General features: G+C 55.9%; 1 pseudogene; it reads left to right on the top strand.

Moving 5' to 3' along the window:
- Nucleotides 1-236: 236 nt before the first annotated feature.
- Nucleotides 237-14,151, top strand: LOC135969696 (SH3 domain and tetratricopeptide repeat-containing protein 1-like; annotated as a pseudogene).
- Nucleotides 14,152-15,840: the final 1,689 nt, after the last annotated feature.

Here is a 15,840-nt window from a genome sequence, read left to right as displayed (position 1 = left end):
AGGGACCATGCTGCCTTGAGCACGGAAAGTCCTGCATGCTGGGAATCCCTAGCCATAACCCTGGGATCAAGACAGGCTCTGCTGAGCTGGGACTTGGGGCCCCTCCATGAGCCAGGCCCTGAACGCCGGTTCTTGTGCCCGTGTTATCTGCTTGGTGTGTTGGCAGCCTGCGCACCTGTCATCCCACTTCACAGAGGACATGGGGCGGGTGATCGCCCAAAGCCGCAGAGCAGTTCATGCAAAAGCAGCTCGTTGTGCAGTGTGTGCCAGGCCCCACCCATAAATGGGGCTTGTGGGGTCCTCGGGTGGCAGGGACTGAGCGTGAGAATGTGAGCTTTAGGCCAGAGAAGCCACAAAAGGGTGAGTGGCGTGATGGCGGGGCAGCACTTGGCCCCGGGTTAGGGAAGACTCTTAGTCTGGGACCAGAGGGTTGAGAGGATTTAGTCAAGTAATAGGTGGTGGGGGAGGGGCTGGTGGTGTAGCCTGTGTGAAGGACCAGGGATAAGCTAGTGGGGGTGAGTGGTGGTGAGTGAGTGGGGGTGAGTGAGCGGGGATGAGTGAGTGGGGGTGAGTGAGTGGAGGTGTGATGGGGGTGAGAGAGTGGGAGTGTGAGCGGGAATGAGTGGGGTGTGAGCAGGGGTGAGCGAGTGGGGGTGAGTGAGCGGGGATGAAGGGGGTGTGAGCGGCGGTGAGTGAGTGGGGGTGATTGAGTGGGGGTGAGTGAGTGGGGGTGAGTGAGTGGGGGTGAGCGAACGGGAGTGTGAGCGGGGATGAGTGAGTGGTGGTGAGTGAGCGGAGGTGTGATGGGGGTGAGTGAGCAGGGATGAGTGAGTGGGGGTGAGTGAGCAGAGGTGTGATGGGAGTGAGTGAGCAGGAGTGTGAGCTGGGATGAGTGGGGTGCGGTGGTGAGTGAGTGGGGATGAGTGAGCGGGAGTGTGAGTGGAGATGAGTGAGTGGGGGTGAGTGAGTGGAGGTGTGATGGGGGTGAGTGAGCAGGAGTGTGAGCGGGGATGACTGAGTGGGGGTGAGTGAGCGGAGGTGTGATGGGGTGAGTGAGCGGGAGTGTGAGTGGAGATGAGTGAGTGGGGGTGAGTGAGCGGAGGTGTGATTGGGGTGAGTGAGCAGAAGTGTGAGCGGGGATAAGTGGGGTGTGAGCGGGGGTGAGTGAGCAGGGCTTATGCAGGGAGGTGCAGAGTTAGGAGTGCGTGGGTTGGGTGCTGGATGGTGAGAAGCTCTTCTGGAGAGCTAAGCAGGGCCTGGGGCCTCAGGCTGTGGCTTGGCCTTTTCCCCAAGAGCACTGGGGAGCCATGGAGTGCTATCCAATAGTCACTGCAGACTGAGCAGTGAATGGACAGTAGGTGGGCAGGGCTGTCCGAAATCTAGGCCGCAGAGGATAGATGAGGAAGTTGAGTCCAGGGAAATGGCCGAGACAAGGGATACTGTTGTGGGTCCCCTCTGCCTTGCAGCGCTTTGTCATGGCATCGTGAGACCACTCAGAGCTGCCTCCTGTGGCCTGGACCAGAGCCCCAGGGGCTGTGGCCAAATCTGCCCATTTCCCAGCACAGGCCTGGCACCCACTCCTGGCCCTAGGAGGGATGAGATTTTGGGAAGGACCGTGTGAAGGGGCCCCGGTCCCACACATCTGCCCAAGGAGGGTTGGGAGGTTCAGACCCAGGCTTCTTCCCCAGGGGCATTCTTTGACTGGAAGGAGACCCTCCAGGAATCCAGCGCCCCAACCCCCACTGCAGCCTCCCGTGGCTCCTGGCACAATAGCCTGTGGCACCTCCTCCTACGAGGCCCTCCCCAGGGTGCTGGGGGATTCAGACTTGGAAATGCAGGCCAGGGAACGGGGATCATGCTTCCCTATCTCCCCACCCTGCGCTGAACGGTCGAGGAGACCGAGGGCGGGGCTGATACCCCACATGCTTACTTGGGGTCATTTTTGAGTCATTTTTGGTAGTTTGTGTCATTTTAGGAGTTTGGCTGTTGTGTCTAGATGGTCTGATTTGTTGGTGTAGAGTTGTTCGTAGTGTTTTCATGGAACCCTTTCATTTCTGTCAGGTTGGCAATAATGTTTCCTCTTTCATTTCTCATTTTAGAAACTTGGGTTTTTAATTTTTTATTTATTTCTTTTTATTAGAGATGGGGTCTCATCATGTTCCCCCAGGCTGGTCTTGAATGCTGGCCTCAGTGATCCTTCCACCTCGGCCTCACAAAGCGCTGGGATGACAGGCGTGAGCCATGGTGCTCAGTCTCTGATTTCCGTCATTTGTGTCCCTCTTTCTTTTCTTGGTCAGTCTGGTGAAAGATTTGTCAATTTTGTTATTATTTTCAAAAAACCCACTTTTGGTTCTGTTGATTATCTCTTTTGTTTTTCCATTCTCTGTATTTTTACTTCCCATTTCCACTCTCATGTTTATTATTTTCTTCCTTTTATTTGCTTTGGGTTTAGTTCATTCTTTTTCTAGTTTCTCAAGGTGGAAGGTTAGGTTTTTGATTTGAGATTTTTCTTCTTTCTTTGAATGTAGACATTTACAGTTATAAATTTCCCTTTCAGCACTGCCTTAGCTGCATCTTGGAATTTTTGGTACACTGTGCTATTTTTTTTTTTTTTAAGACAGAGTTTTGCTCTATTGCCCAGGGTGGGGTGCAGTGGTGCAATCTTGGCTCACTGCAACTTCTACCCAGGTTCAAGCCATTCTCATGCCTCAGCCTCCCGAGTAGCTGGGATTACAGACGTGCACCACCCTACCCGGCTAATTTTTATATTTTATTTTTTTATAGAGACGGGATTTCACCATGTTTCCCAGGCTGTTCTCAAACTCCTGGACTCAAGCGATCCTCCCGCCTCGGCCTCCCACAGTGCTGGGACGACAGGCGTGAGCCACTGCGCTGGCCCGGGCTGTGCATTTGTTTGCATTCTTCTCAAATTAGTTTTCAGTTTCCCTGATGGTCTCTTTGACTCACTGGTTGTTTAGGAGTGTGTAATTTCCACATATTTTTGAATTTCTCACATTTCCTTCACTGTTGATTTCCAGTTTCATGCCAGTACAGCTGAAGAACACCTCTGCTTTGGTCTCAGACCTTCTCCATTCACTGAGGCTCATTTTGTGGCCTGGCACATGGTCTGTCATGGGGAATGTCCCATGGGTGCTCGAGAGGACTGTGTATTCAGCTGTTGTTGGGTGGTGTGTGTAACAGATGTCCATTCGGCGTACCTGGTTTCTTGTGTTAATCTCCGGAATGTTTCTGGCACTAGAAAATCAGAAGCTTTCCACCGCCAGGGCCCAGCTTTGAACCCCGTTCCCCCAACATGATGCCGTATGTGGCAGACATGACGCTTGGCTTTGCTCTCTCAGGGTTCCATCTGCGACAGGGGCTACTTGTGCCCCTGGCCTCATCAGCTCAGGCTGAAGGCGGCCGTGGTCCTGGCCAGAGAGGCTTTGTGAAGCAGAAATAGATGGCCTGGTGCAGGGGCCGAGCCTGGCCAGGACCTCGGCCCTGGGAGTTGTAAAGAAGGCCGGCCTCTACCATGAGCATCTGCACCAAGGTGTGCCCATGTGACTGTGTGTTCGGAATCTGTCCTGAAATGGGTGCATGGCCTGTCTGTGCTCAGTCTCCCCACCTATGGGGCCCAGGCTCACAGAGGTGTGAAAGAGGCAAGCATGGCGCAGGGGCCTCCGAGCCCAGCCAGCCTCGCTTCGATGCTGGGAGACTAACATCTTCCATTTTGTCTTCTGCCCAGGCCAGCTGTGGGCCGTCCAGCGGCTGTGCTACTTCTACGGCACCGTCATGCCCAGCGAGGCCCAGTGTGTCATCTACCATGAGCTCCAGCTCTCCCTGGCCCGCAAGGTGGCCGACAAGGTGCTGGAGGGGCAGCTCCTGGAGACCATCAGTCAGCTCTACCTGTCCCTGGGTACCGAGCGGTAAGGGCTGGCTTTGCGGTGGTGGAGGTGGGGACGGGCAGGGCAGGGAGGGGGGCACAAGAAAGCTGGCCCAGGACCCTAGCAGCCCCTCTCCTTTTGATCATTTGGTTCCTTGGCATCAGATGCTTTGAGCTGGTGGGCCTGGGGTCGTTCCAGGGCTGCTGCTGGCCGGTGAGTCCCAGCTTGAGCCTCCCTTGTTGGGTCAAAGGTCATCTCCACCCCAGCAGAGGCAGTACGTGCACTCTGGGCTGTTCTTCCTACTATGGTGGCTTTTGTCATCTGACCTCTGCCTGCCCTGAATCTTCACTCCTGGCCTTCATCTGTCCCCTTAAATGTGACCACAGCAGCCACCTGTGGCTTCTCTCCCACAGAAGACAGAGCCAGTTGTGTCACCTGCTTCCCTGGGGCAGGGTTTCAAGGTCTCACATCCCATATGTGGCCTACTCGGCTTCCCCCAAGCATCCTGACCTGGTGGGGTAACCATGGCCCTGGCCACCCCACCCACAGGGCCCAGTGACATTGCTGCAGTCACACCCCCTCGAGTGTCGGACTTACTGAGAGAGCAGGGAAGGAGCCAGATTCCATGGGGACCTGGGAGACTGGCTCCAGTCTTGGCCTCAGGTTCACAGAAGGAAAATGGGCCAGTGTGCTAGAGCCATGCTTCTCAAAGTGTAGTCCCTGGACCAGCAGAGCAGCATCTATGTCACCTAGGAGCCTGTGGCAAGTGGGAGTTCTAGGGCCTGCCCCAGGCCTGTGAAGCCGGAAGCTCTGTGGGCAGGGCCAGCAAGCTATAGGGACAGGCCTCCGGGTGACTGTGATACCTGCACACCTTGAGAACCATCGGCCCAGATAGCCTCTGAACACTAACGGCTCCTGGTGCGTGCGGAGAAGACACAGGCCATGTGTGGGAGGCAGGGGAGATGGACTAGCACACTCCTCCTGCTACAGGGCAGCATGATGCTCAATTCCCTCAGAAGGATGTCCTTCATCTTTTCCATGCTGTGTGTGTTCACCCTGGCCCTCCTAGCAGCTTGGGAAGGGCAGAACACTGCACACACAAGAGGGCCGTTCCCAGTCTGCACATTCCAGATTCATCTGTCACCAGACCCACAGGAGGAGGCAGACTGGTTCCAGGAGGATGAAAGCCCTTGTTCTGACACCTGTGTCTGATTCCAGGGCCTACAAATCCACTCTGGACTACACTAAATGAAGTCTGGGGATTTTCATTGATCTTCAGAAGAAAGAGAAGGAGGCGCGTGCCTGGCTGCAAGCAGGGAAGATCTATTACAGCCTGCAGCAGAGCGAGCTGGTGGACCTGTACATCCAGGTGAGTGGCAAGGGATGCAGGAGGACCCCTGTGCTGTTCACTCTCTGTCCATCCACCCATCCATTCATCCTTCCATCATCTATTTACCTGTTCATCCATCCATCCATCCATCTGTCCATCCATCCATCCATCCAACCATCCATCCATCCATCCATCATTCATCCATCCTTTTCTCATCCATCTATTCACCCGTCTATCCATCCATTCACCTGTCCATCCACCCATCCATTCATCCTTCCATCATCTATCTGTTTACCTGCTCATCCTTCCATCCATCCATCCATCATCCATCCATTCTTCCATCATCTTCCCATATACCTGTGGGTCCTTCCATCTATCCATCTATCATCCATCCATCCATCCTTCCATCCTTCCATCATCCATCCATTCACCTATTTGTCTTTCCACGCATCCATCCATCAATCCATCATCCATCCCTCCGTCCATCCATCCATCCCTCCGTCCATCCATCCATCCATCTATCATCCATCCATCCTTTTATCATCCATCCATTCACCTGTCCATCCATCCATTCACCTGTTCGTCCATCCATCCATCCTTCCATCTATCTTTCCATCATCCATCCAACTGTTCATCCTTCTATCCATCCATCCATCCATCCATCATGCTTCTGTTCACCTCTTCGTCCATCCATTCACCTGTTCGTCCATCCTTCCATCCATCCTTCCATCCGTCTTTCCATTATCCATCCAACCATCTTCCATCCATCCATGATGCTTTCATTCAGCTGTCCATCCATCCATCCATTCATTCATCATCCATCCTTTTATCATCCACCCATCCATTCACCTGTTCATCCATCTCTCCGTCCATTCTTCCATCATTCCATCATCCATTCACCTGTTCATTCTTCCATCTATCCATCATCCATCCATCCTTCCATCATTCATCCACTCGCCTGCTCATCCTTCCATCCATCCATCCATCCTTCTATCATACATCCATTCACCTGTTCATCCTTCCATTCACCTGTTCATCCTTCCATTCATCCATCTATCGTCCATCCATCCATCCATCCATTCGTCCATCCATCATTCATCCATTCTTTTATCATCCATTCATTCAGCCACCATCCATCCACCTGTTCGTCCATTCATCCATCCATCCTTCCATCATCCATCCATTCACCTGTTCATCCTTCCATCCATCCATCATTCATCCATCCATCCATCCATTTATCCATTCATCCATATATCCATCCATCCATCTATCATCCATCTATCCTTCCATCATCCATCCACTCACCTCCTGTTCATCCTTCCATCCATCCATTTATCCATTCATCCATCCATCCATCCTTCCATCATCCACCCATCTTTCCATCATCTATCCTTCCATCATCCATCTATTCATCTGTTCATCCTTCCATCTATCCATCATCCATCCATCCATCCATTTATCCATCCATCCATCATCCATCCAGCCATCATCCATCCATCTGTCCATTCATCCATCCATCCTTTTATCATCCATCCTTTTATCATCCATCCATTTATCATCCATCCATTCACCTGTCTATCCATCCATTCACCTGTTCATCCATCCATCCGTCCATTCATCCTTCCATCAACCATCCATTCACCTGTTCATCCTTCCATCCATCCACCTGTTCATCCTTCCATCCATCTACCATTCATCCATCCACCATTCATCCATCCATCATTCATCCGTTCATCCATTTATCCATTCATCCATTTATCCATTCATCCATTTATCCATTCATCCATATAAACATCTGTCATCCATCCATCCTTCCATCAACCATCCACTCACCTCTTGTTCATCCATCCATCCATCATTCATCCATCTATCCATTTATCCATTCATCCATCCATCCTTCCATCATCCATCCATTCATCTGTTCATCCATCCATCATCCATCCATCCATCCATCCATCCATCCATCCATCCATCCATCATCCATCCATCTGTCCATTCATCCATCCATCTGTCCATCCATCTGTCCATTCATCCATCCATCATTCACCCATCCTTTTATCCATCCATTCACCCGTCTATCCATCCATTCACCTGTTGTTCCATCCATCTGTCCGTTCATCCTTCCATCATCCATCCATTCACCTGTTTATCCTTCCATCCATCCATCATCCATCCACATATCCTTTTATCCATTCATCCATCCATCCATCATCCATCCATGCTTCCATCATCCATCCATGCTTCCATCATCCATCCATCCACCTGTTCATCCTTCCATCCATCCATCATCCATTCATCCATCCATCCATCCTTCCATCATCCATCCTTTCTCCCATCCATCCATTCACTGTTCGTCCATCCATCCATCATTCATCCATCCACCCACCAATCTACCTATTAATCCATCCCTCCATTCATCTATCTGTCAGTTTGTTTATCCATACATTCATCTATCCACCATCTATCCATCCATATGCACATACATCATCTACCCTCCACCCATCCATACATTATCTACCCACCCATACATACATACAGACATACACACATCATTCCACCCATCCATCCATCCATCCATCCATCCATCCATCCATCCATCCATCCACCCACCCATCCACCCATCCATCCACCCACCCGTCCGTCCGTCCGTCCATCCATCCATCCATCCATCCATCCATCCATCCATCCATCCATCCATCCCAGCATTAATCTATCTACACACTCATCCATCCATCCATGTGTCTACATCTCCTCATCCATTCATCCATCCATCCACTCATTCCTAAGCCACTGCTGAGCACCTGTTGTGTGCCTTTTTCCTCCCTCCAACTGGTTCCCTCATATCCTTCCCCAGTGGCCAGCATCTTCTCCCTGAGGGCAGAGGCGCGGCCCCTCACAGTGCCCAGCACCTGCTCAAATACAGCACATGCTCAAATAATGTGACCACTCAGTTAACACACAGAAGAACTTGCTCCAAGCACCAGGTAGCACATTTCCTTACAAAATGAATCTATCATAGTGGCTGTTTTCAGAGGCTTTCCCAAACACAGTGTGATCTGGAACAAATTGTGAAGCCCACAAGCCTGGTGAAGCTTTCATTACTGAGCACCTGCTGTATACCTCCTTGAGCTGAGGAGAGGGATCAAGAGCTCATGGCCAAGAGGGGACCAGGCCCACCCACAAACACTGTTGATGTGGCAGGGATGTGGCAACGCAGAAAGGAGCCAGGGGATGGGCTCCCAGCAATCTGGGGGCCACGGAGACTGGTTTGAGTGCAGGGGGAGTGGGCTACGGCTAGCCCTGGTGGTAGGATTCACAGGTGTCGGGCTCCTGGGCTGCAGCTGCTCAGTCATCTCCTGGCACTCAGGTGCATCAGTTCATTGTCCTCATGCCAGTGGTGGGGGCAGCCCTAATGCACAGGGTCTGAAAAATGCTCAGGTGTACCTGTAGTGTGTGAGAGGAAGGAGGCTGGAAAAGGTGGGCGTGGCTACCTCACCAGGTGTGGGTCTTGAGGGAACTTCTGTCTCCTTTCAGGTGGCACAGAATGTGTTCCTGTACACAGGCGACCCCAACCTGGGGCTGGAGCTGTTTGAGGCAGCTGGAGACATCTTCGTCAGTGGGGCCTGGGAGCGGGAGAAAGCTGTGTCCTTCTACCGGGTGAGCTGGCCTGTGGGCTGATGTGGGTGAGCTGGCCTGTGGGCTGATGTGGGTGGGCCTCAGGGGGGCACCTGGAGGGCTGAGGCACAGGTGTGGCAGGGCAGAGGCCTCCCACCTGGAGGCAGGGCCACCCATGCACATGCTAGTTTCCAAGTGGTCTCACCGGGCATGATATTGACCGTGCCCCTGCCCGGGAAAAACGCTCGGGGCCTGGATGTGACAATGGCTCTACCCTTGTACCTGATGATCTCAAGCAACCATGAGCGGAAAGTTCTGTCCCCATCTTTCAGATGAGGAAACTGAGGCTCAGAGAGGCACAGGGACATGTCAGAGGACACACAGCATGTCAGTGGGAGGCCCAGGTCTGCATGCACCCCGAAGTGGGATGGCTTCTCCCTTCCTCTGAGCTCACGGTGTGGCTCAGCCCTGGGCACAGATAAATGTGGTGTTTTTAGAGCAGAGAGGAGTGCTGGCTCCCCTGAGTCAGACCCCCGGTGCCCAGGTGGGAGAGACGGGTCTGAGGCTGCCGGGTGTAGCTGGATGGGCCTCAGGTGATTCTTCAGCCCCCAACTTGGGTGTCTGAACTGTGTGTTATCCCAGAGCACAGAGCTGTGTGGAGGTGCAGGGGTAGCTGGGGTGTGGGAAGCTCCAAGCACATGTTTGAGCTCTGAGGAGGGCGCTGGGCAAGGTGGGTGCTACGGGAAACCTGAGCCACCTGCCTGTGTGGTAGGACCGGGTCCTGGCCCTGGCAATGACTACGGGCAACCGCAAGGCGGCGCTGCAGCTACAGCTGTGCAACAAGCTGGTGGCACTGCTGGCCACACTGGAAAATCCCCAGGAGTGCTTGGAGTTTGCCTACGTGGCCCTAGCACTCAGCATCACTCTGGGTAAGTCCCCTGAGCCCCCACCCTGCCAGGACCCACACTTTGCCAGAGCCCAGCCTCCAGGTCTGCAGGGCAGGAGCTGAAACAGCTGCTGGATTTTCCTGGTCTCCTGTCCAGGCAGGCAGATCTACCCAACTGGCTTCCCCGTCCGGCTGTGGGGCACTGCCCGAGGTCTCTCACGCAGTGCAGAGCTCCCTGCCTGACTGAGCTCTGTTTCCTCTGCCTGTTCCCGCTGCTGACCACAAGGGCCGCCCAGTGTGCCCTCTGCCTTCCAGACATGCCAGGCATCTCGTTGGTCCCTGTATGTGCCAGGCCGAGTGGCATATTCCCTTTCTCTTGTACCCTTCCCACCCTCATCAACCACACAGCTCTCTGGCTGATAAAATCCCAGTTCCCCTTCCAACAGTCTGCCCCTTAAGGCCGGGCATCCCCTGGTGCTGTGCCAGGGTCATCTGTCCCCCTCCAGAGACAGGGAACCCTAGGCAGGCCACATGCCCCAGCGCCTTGTGCCCTGTGGCCCAGTACACAGTAGGTGTGCAGCTGACTCCCCAAAGTAGGGGGCTCTGATTGTGACACACCCAGGAGGAGTCGGATGTTATGTCTGTGGGTTGCCTGGAGCTGGGGTGCCTGGGAGCACCTGGACTGCATGGCTTTTGGGCTCCCCTGGTTAAAACCAGTGAGCATAGGCAGGTGGCTATGTGTAGGCACAGAGCTGGGCCATCCAAGTCCGACTTTGCCAAAGCCTCACAGTAGACAGGGGCAGGCCTTATTAATTCTGCTTTGCAGATGGGAAAGTGAGTCTGGGAACCCAGAAGGGACTGGCCAGAGCTGCCCAGGTGACCGCAGGTGCCTGGAGGCAAGCCAGGTGTGCTGCCTGGGGTCTGCATACCTGCTCCTGAGGGGCCTGTGCCCTCCCTGCCCCAGGGAGCCACGTCCTCACACCTGCCCCTTTGGCCTGCACCCCAGGGGACCAGCTGAACGAGCGCATGGCCTACCACCGGCTGGCCGCCCTGCACCATCAGCTGGGTCATGGCAAGCTGGCAAAGCACTTCTACCTCAAGGTCCTGTAGCTCTGCAACTCGCCGCTAGAGTTCGACGAGGAGACCCTCTACTACGTGAAGGTGTACCTGGTGCTCGGTGACATCATCTTCTACGACCTGAAGGTGGGTGGGGAGGGGCAGGGCTTGGGGTGTTCCTGGCCCCCTTGGAGTGGGATCTCCACCCAGACCCCAGAGGCCTGGGTTCCAGCCTTCCTTAGGAATGGCCCAGTGGCCTCCCTGGAGCTCTGCACGTGGCTGGAGGAGCCGGCAAGGTCAGCAGATACAACCCAGCTCCCAAGCTGGCCAGGCCCCACCCTCAAGAACTCAGTCTCAGCCCGGGAGGCTGACACATGAGTGGGCAATGGTGTCCTCTGGGTAAAGAAGGTTTGTAGTCGGGGGGCCCTCCTGGAGGAGATGACACCAAAGCTGATTCTTGACAGTCAAGTGTCAAGTTGCATTTAACAAAGAAAACAGGGTCGGGAGAAGGACATTTCGGAGGACGGCATCATCCTCACATTGAATCAACGTTGCAAGATCCAACCCAAATCCTGGCGCCTCGTCTAGGAAGCCTGCCCAGGGTGCCAGCCTGCACTGAGCAACTCCCTCCTGGAGCCCCGAGACACCTTGAATCTTCACATCACCCAGGAAGGGTGGGGTGGGACCAGTGTCTTACCATTGGGTTCACAGACAGGGAAACCCCAGCTCGGGGCAGGTGCGGTGGGGCCTGAGCCAGCCAGGCTGAGGCCTTGCTGGGTCGGGTCTGTCTCGAGGGGAGGTGCTGTGCTCCCTCTGCCCCCAGCCCTGCAGGGGTGGAGAGCTGGGACTGTCAGACTCAGACCTGGGGTGTCTCCACCCCTCTGCCCAGCAGGCACCGCCCCTCCTCAGCATCGCACCGGCACCGCGTCAGTGCTCCTTATGGGCTGAGGGGCCAGGGCACTCCAGTCCTGGGGCCGAGATCTTGGGGGCCTTAGAACAACATGAGGAGCTGGGGCAGCCCTAAGACCCCGCCCCGTATCCCCCACCGCAGGCCTGGGGCTGCCCGGGAGGCCCCCGCCCAGTGCTGGCGACACTTGGTGGTCAGAAGTGGTCCCTGTGGCCTCCCAAGTCCCAGCCAGACAGGGAGGTGCCAAGTGTCAGACCCAGAGGGACGCTGCTCACCGCTCAGGGGCTCGCCTGGGACCCAGGGGGACGGGCCTCCCAGAAGAGGCCTTTATCTCTTTTGGTCAAGCCTGCCACCCACTCCGCTTGCCCAGGAGGAAGGAAAGGGCCAAGTAGTACCTGAGAGGCCAAAGTCCACGGTTGGGGTTGAGGGGCAGAGGCCTCCTTCACCTCCTTCCCATGCACAGCCCTCCTTCACCTCCTTCCCATGCACAGCCCTCTGGGCCTCATCGTGACTATGCTGTCAGCGCAGGCCAGCTTCCCACAGGGAGGCCCACTTGGAATTCCCCAAGGGCGGCTGTCTTTCCAAGACTACACCCTCCTCCTTGTATAGTAGGCTCTGGACCCAGGGCCCAGAGGAGTAGGAGAAAAAGCCGGGCTGCATGGGGCCTGGAAGGCTGGCAGAGAGGCAGGGGTAAATGGGCATCTTTGCCAATTGCCTCTAAAAAGGGGTCCCCTTTAGTCTACACGTGAGAGCGAGCCCTGGAATAGGGAGGATTAGGTGTGTCCTGGCTCAGCCTGCCACTCACTAGCTGCTGCACACACTACAGGCACATGGAAATGCACACGCAAATGCACACGGGCACAGGCACACGCACACACAGGCGCGCACACACAGACACGCACACACACACAGGCATGCACACAGGCACACACACGGACACGCACACACAGGCACACAAACACGCACAGACACACAGGCACCCACATATGCACAGACACATGCACAGGCACACGCAGAGACATATGCATTGGCTGGCTCCTTCCTGTTTAGTTGGGATGCCCCCACCCCTTCAGGAAGCCTTTGCCTTCCACCCCTGGCTGAGTCTGGGGCCTCCTGGGCCCCCCACAGGCTCCTGGGCTTCCCTCTGCCACAGCCCGGGCCACCCTGTGTGGTCAGTGTTCACTCCCAGGTCCCTCAGACTGGGAGCAAGGACGTTAGGCTCAGCCACGCACCCAGCACAGAGCCCAGTGTTCGGCTGGGCCGAGGGGCATTGGATGAGCAGTGGCGGTGACTCGGGGCCTTCTCACGCCCCTGCGCCGTGTGTGGGGCGGGGCAGTGGGGGAATGGACTGCTGCATCTTGGACTTTGTCCTTGGCCCTGGGAGTCATCTTGAGATGGTAGAGGGACAGGCTAGGCATGGGTCTTAGAGAGGTCCCTTGGGTGACCCCATGTGGAGGAGGCGCCTGGGGAGAAGCCGGGTGGGGGATGGGAGGGTCAAGGAGGAGGTCTGGGAGACGGCATCCCAACCCAGGGATGGTGAGTTTGAGCCAAAGATGCATTGAAAATGGGAGTGGATGTCTGGGGAGTCACACTCCGTCAATATTTCAGGGAACATTGCCAGATAGAACACCTGTGAGATGGTTTTGTACCTGGCCTGTCCCGTGGAGGGCCTGGAAATGGTCAGCATGGACAGGGGCCAGAGGGGAGCCTGGGTCACTCAACGCTGTGCCCCTGCTGTGGCTTGGAGCCACGGGCCCTGCATGGAACTCTCAGAGCAGGCAGGATCTGCCCTGACCTCAGCCCATGGGGAAAGCAGCCACTGCCTGCAGAGAGGGTGGCACTGGGGCAGGACACTTGGGGTGAGTGGGGCGTAGGGGCAGTCAGGAAGGCTTCCGGGGTGTCAGTGTCGTCCCCACCTCCTGCAGCTGAGACCACAGCAGTGTCACAGGCTTCGGGGTTCATGGGGTGAGCCAGCATTGGCTGGACATGTGGAATGACCTGGAGACAGGAACGGCCTCTGGGAAGACGGGCTCCGAGTCCCCCTCTTGCTGAGCATGACCTGTCCCCTTCAGGACCTGTTTGATGCAGCCGGGTACTACCAGCTGGCACTGGCAGCCGCCGTGGACCTGGGCAACAAGAAGGCACAGCTGAAGATCTACACGCGGCCGGCCGCCATCTCCCACAACTTCCTCCTGGACCGTGAGAAGTCGCTCTTCTTCTACCAGAAGGCCAGGACCTTCGCCACAGAGCTCAACGTCCGCAGGGTCAACCTGCCTCCTCTGCCACTCTGCGGGTGGGCCCCCTGGTTGGCCCCCAGCCACCCTCGCTGAGGACAGCATCCGAGGGAGTGGGTTTTGTGCAAGGAGGATGGTCTCCTCCCTCTCCTGGTGTCTCCCGTGGCTCATTTTCTGGGAAATGGAGGCATGAAAGCAGGGTTCAAATAGCAATAAATGGTTTTTTTTTTGCAATAACATACCGAAGTCCCCAGGGCATCCTTCCCTGTGTGCTTCCTGGGCTGTGTCTGGGGGCCATCTCCTTCCCTGGTGGCAGCCCTCTGATCTTGGGGATGAGAACAACTGTGAGTCCAACAGACCTGGGCCAGGTCATCATGAGCTTCGGTTTCCTCGGCGGCCAGCGGGGAGATGGTGGTGGAACTCTGGGCAGCTCCTTGCTCTCCCTGCTCAGAGTTCTTGCTGTAGGTCTCGTGCCACCCTTGCCTTTAACCTTCAGGCCACTGTGCCTGGATGTGGGGGCTGCTAGTGTCCCTGTTCGCCATTGAAGAAATAGAGGCACAGAGAGGTTAGGTGTCTGGCCCACCGTCACACAGCAGGTAGGGGCGGAGACACAGAGCCCAGTACACTGACCACCACACCACCCTGCCAGCCTGCAGCCAGGAAGATGTCCCCCATTAGGACCCAAGGTCAGCTCCTGGACCTCTCTTGTGGTGTCAGGAGAGCCACAGGCCAGTGAGGGTGGCCCCAGGGATCCCTCACTCAGTGTCCTCTGCTCCCAGACTTGGTTGGGCCAGGCCTGGCCAGTCCCACCTCTGGCCACTGGTCAGCCCTGCGGGAAGTGAGATGCGGGGATCTTCGCCTGTGTAGATGCTGGTACCCAGTATTGAAAGCCTTATCTGGGCTGCCCCCCAGCCGTCCCCACATACCCCTCCCCTTCCGGCCTCCAGCCCTCATCCCAGTCCCTGGAAACCCAGGTTTTCCTTCTTAGAATCTCTGGGCCCCAGGAACACAGCTCACACGGTCTCTGCCAGTTTATGGCAAGGAAACCGAGGTTAGAGACTGTGGGTGTCCCACGCGATTCTCGCATACACTGCACTCTCCCAGGCCCCTCTTTTAAACACTTTAAATGAGGTGACGTTCACATCGCATGCAATTAACTATTTCAACGCAAATAATGTGGCATTTGTGCATTCACAGTCCTGTGCAACCACTCACGCCATCAAGTTTCATAAATGTATTCATCTCCCCAGAAGAAACCTCCCATCCTCACTAAGCTGTTACCTCTCCTTTGTATCCCCCAAGCCCCTTGTTTAATGGAAGAGGAAACTGAGGCCCGGAGAGGGACTTGTCAGTGGGCGGAGCTCTGATAATAAGGAATCAGGCACCCATCTGCTGCTTCAGTCCTGGGTTGGTGTTCCACCCAGCAGAGGTGACAGAGCCAGGAGGTTCTGGGACCCCATGCTTGCAACCAGAGCCCTGCCCCGAGCCTCCCCACCAGGGGACAGCAGAGAGCTTTCCAGAACGGGCCGCGGGGCTGGCGGGAAGCAGCGGGTCAGAGCTGCTGACAAACCTCACGTTGACCCCAGATCGCTGTCTCTGTGGGTTGGGCTTGGGAATTGGAGAGGAGGCCGCATGACTGGAAACGTGAAGACGGCACGGCCTGGCTGGCTGGAGGAGCGGGAAGCGCCGTCACGTTGACTGAGGACACAGACCTCCTGCCCGCTGGGCCGGACCTGCAGCCATTCTTCTCGGGGTGGGGTCCGCAGGTCCGGGTTGCTCTCGGCCCCCGACCTGCCTCAGAATCCGGGGGGCTTTGGAACTGTGCCTCCTCATCTCCACCCACCCTGGCTGGTGCCATGAGGGGCCTGGATCCTGGGATCCTGTTTCTCCTGGGCAGCAGAGACTGGGGGACCAGAGGAGACGATGGG

Source organism: Macaca fascicularis, chromosome 2, assembly GCF_037993035.2.
Source record: "Macaca fascicularis isolate 582-1 chromosome 2, T2T-MFA8v1.1".
Classification (NCBI taxonomy): domain Eukaryota; kingdom Metazoa; phylum Chordata; class Mammalia; order Primates; family Cercopithecidae; genus Macaca; species Macaca fascicularis.
The sequence above is the reverse complement of the archived record's forward strand: the minus strand, read 5'-3'. Positions and strand labels throughout refer to the sequence as shown.